Source organism: Schistocerca serialis, chromosome 2 (assembly GCF_023864345.2).
Source record: "Schistocerca serialis cubense isolate TAMUIC-IGC-003099 chromosome 2, iqSchSeri2.2, whole genome shotgun sequence".
In the NCBI taxonomy this organism is placed as follows: Eukaryota; Metazoa; Arthropoda; class Insecta; order Orthoptera; family Acrididae; genus Schistocerca; species Schistocerca serialis.
In genome coordinates, this window is record NC_064639.1 from 633,868,431 (window position 1) to 633,872,625 (window position 4,195).

Here is a 4,195-nt window from a genome sequence, read left to right on the forward strand (position 1 = left end):
GAGACGGGATGGAACCGTCGTCCTCCCGAATGCGAGTCCAGTGTGCTAACCACTGCGCCACCTCGCTCGGTCAGCGCGGAAAGGCTGCCGGGAACGTCGCAGTGTCAGTAACAGGCAATGCCGTTGGCACTCGCAGTGCAAACAGATCTGCATAACTGTGATCTACAAGTACATTTGTGACGGTCCGCCTATATCGGCCGACCATAAGCCTTTATTTTATTCGTTCCTACTTATGAGGGGAGCAATCCAAGTGCCATAACCCGATATCCCAGACACTTCTCTCACAAGGGGCCGTACTTACTTGCCCTCGCCGATTTGATTCATGTTGACGGGATATGTAGAGCATGGCTAGGACTTCCACACCTGTAAAGAGAAAGGCGCCACAGCCGTTTTCAAGAAAATTTTGGGCATGCGTATATATATGTGGTCGTCAACTAGCAAGTGATTAAGTGCTTAGTTTCATAAGCGCAGAGTGTCTGGATCGAATATTGCTGCTGGTTTATTATTGTTATTATTACTACTACTACTCCCACGTAACTCTAACAACAGTTCATTATGACTGCCCAAATTATCAGTATTTAATGAAATGACACGGCGGACTTGCTTCCCCATCCTTCCCTAATCGTACGGGACCGATGACCTCACTGTCTGGTCCCTTCCCCCAAATGAACCATCCAACCGACCAAAATGAGGGAACAAGGCAGACCCCAAGATCACATTTATAGTGTGTTTGCTTCCATGTCACAAGAAACTGAGAACAGTATATGCACGTCTGTGGGGGTTTGCACCTACGTCTACATGATTACTGTGCAGTTCACACGTAAATGTGTGGCAAATAGTTCACAGAACTATTCTCAGACTCTTTCTCTACCATTCCAATATCGATCAGCACGTGGGAGATGAACACTTAAATCTTTTCGTGAGAGCTCTGATTTATTTTATTACGATGTCATTTCGTCCTATGTAAATGGGTATTAACAAAATATTTTGAGATTCTGAGAAGGAAGTAGGTGACTGAGCACTCCGTATTCAGGCCACGAGTGGCCTACCGGGACCATCCGACCGCCGTGTCATCCTCAGGGGAGGATGCGGATAGGAGGGGCAAGGGGTCAGCACACCGCTGTCCCGGTCGTTATGACGGTATTCTTGACCGAAGCCGCTACTATTCGGTCGAGTAGTTCCTCAATTGGCCTCACGAGGCTGAGTGCACCCCGAAAAATGGCAACAGCGCATGGCGGCTGGATGGTCACCCATCCTTGTGCAGGCCACGCCCAACAGCGCTTAACTTCGGTAATCTCACGGGAACCGGTATATCCACAAGGAGGTGACTGAAATTTTGTGAAAAGCTCTCGCCCCAAACCATTGCCGACACAACTCGCTTGTCGTATTCTCTCGTATTTCACGATAATACAAAACGAGTTGCCTTACTTGGAACTTTCTCGATGTGCTCCTTCTGTCGTATCTGGAAAGGATCCCATACAGGGCAGCAATGCTCTAAAAGAGAACGGACAAGCGCAAAGAAAGTAGGCTCTTAAGTAGTTAAGTAGATTTATTGCACCTCCTAAGTGTTCTGCCAATAAAATGAAGTCTTCGGTTTCTCTGCTCATTAATATATTCTTTGTGATGGTGAAAGTTGATATCAGTGCTGATGAACATTTCCAGACCTGCCCGCAATGCCGAGCGCGTGCACGCGGCGTTCCCAGGATTCGTGGAGGCGTGTCTTCCCCGGATCCAATCCGCATCGTGGGATCAGGACGAGGGCTGGTGAGCCGGCAAGCCTGGATGTATTTTTATCCGGTTTCCCACTTCCAACTAAGTAAATACCGGGCTGGTTCTCAGGTTGGGCCTCAGTTATGAGCTTATGCTTTTTTTAATACCATTTAATTAAGTTGCCGACTACCTTCAATTCGGACGTGGAAGAATCGTCGACACAAACTCAGGGGAATATACTGGGCCAGTCTTGCCACAATTGAAAAAATATATAATTAATAAAATTAGCTATCAGTAAAAGAACCACATAACCTTTGCGAAAAGAACTATGGGGAAAAGTGCCGTGCTTTTAAAAGGAATATCCTAAGAAAACTTTCTGTAAAGTGTACATGACACTGCAAAGGTTAAAGAAGTTTGAAAGCTATTATCTCTTACTCCTGGCACACAGTAATCAGCCGACCGAAACTAATCAGAATTTACAGCCTAGCCAGAATCTTCCGGTAAGGAAGTCTTACTTCAAACCATAATCATGAGGAAACGATTTAGTTCCCATAGCCCCCCTTGAAACATAGGTCAAGTTCCTAAGCATCCGGATGCCTTGTACCCACTGAATATACTGAACGTGAAGGCAAAGTCACACAATGCAACTTCAAGCGAATAAGTGGGCCACTTGTTCCAACGTAAGTCAAAAATATTTGCAAGCAGACACAATGCTCACCATTTGATGCATTGAAGTGTTGCATGTTTCCCGCCATAAAAATCCATCAGTCATGTATCGGGAAGCATCCACAATCCGCAACTACAAGAGGCAGTGCCTGGCAGCTCCTTCTGCTCCGATCGATCGCACACAAATAACACCTCTATTAACGGACCGTTTTCGCCAGCCGTACACTACGGCTGCCACAGCCGGTCCCCTCCCTAGTGCACTGTGTCGACCATAGAACGGCAACTATGTGTCCATCACCCGGAGGGACGCGACACACACTGCACTAGCTCTTTCTTGAATGGAGACAAGAACAACTGACTAGCCAAAGGCGGCCCTGCTCAAAGTGGTTCAAATGGCTTTAAGCGCAATGGGACTTAACATCTGAGGTCATCAGTCCCGTAGACTTAGAACTACTTAAACCTAACTAAACTACTTAAACCTAACTAACATAAAGACATCACACACACACATCCATGCCCGAGGCAGGATTCGAACCTGCGACCGTAGCAGCAGCGCGGTTCCGGACTGAAGCGCCTAGAACCGCTCGGCCACAGTGGCCGGCGGAGGCACTGCTGACCGAGCCCCTTCCAAACAAGACACTCCGGCATTCAGAGTCTCCTCCCTCGTCCGGGCCCCGTGCGGTCCTTTACCCCGAGTCACTCGACTCGGGCGCCTCCTAGCGAGGCGCCAGGATAGTGCAGCCTTGAGCACAGCCGCTGATCTGTTGTTAACAGACCGGATCAAGTTACACGCTACACAAACATTTAGAAACAGCTCTCACACTTGAACGTGAGATTTACTGTAGATGCAGACAGACGTGATGCACAAATTGCGTCCGGGGGTAGTGGTGGCGTCAGGTAAGTAGCCTTTAGATACCCACTGTCACTGCCTCAGCCTGTGGTATCACGTATCGATTCCACACTACTGGCGTCTTTAAGTTTGCGACGGAATTGAAAGTTTCTGTTAGACGCTGATAGCTGTCATGCGGGACTCGGCGAACCCAATGGTGCACGCCCCCTGAGCCACGCCTGCAATGGCTCTGGACTACAAGCGCCCTCTGCTGCAGCAATATAGGACGAACCACACTAGGAGCCTCTCCGCCACATGACGCTATGCCGACGCTGCCTTGTCGCCACTCCGATACCGTCGTTCGTGCCTCATCCTTGTTGACATATAGAGAGCTGGGCTTTATTTCTTGCTGCGTTATTTGTAATGAGTCTTCGTACGCTTGGAGAAATACAAATTAAGTAAATATTCTATGTGCTGTGTCAACTTGGTGGCTAATCATTTCTGCTCCTGTCCAGCGCCGGCCGATGTGGCCGAGCGGTTCTAGGCGCTTCAGTCTGGAACCGCACGACCGCTACGGTCGCAGGTTCGAATCCTACCTCGGACATGGATGTGTGCGATGTCCTTGGGTTAGTTAGGTTTAAGTAGTTCTAAGTTCGAGGGGACTGATGACCTCAGAAGTTAAGTCCCATAGTGCTCAGAGCCATTTGAACCTCCTGTACAGCTTTTAACGACAATTACAGCACCACACTGCAGCCCATCTCTTCTTACCGTTTTGTACGAAGTCGTATACAGCAAAAACCATATAACAATGTCGACCCGATAGAGAAACCAGAAAAGGTAACGAAGAAGAAGGAGAAGTTGCGATGAACATTTCCACAACGTCTGACAGATATCGAAGCGGTGCTTCATCGTGTTGCGCTTTCCATTCCCGTCAGTGTAGCTCCCCGCATTTTAAGGAGTGGGAGTTGAGGGCAGCGTGCTCGGCTAGTA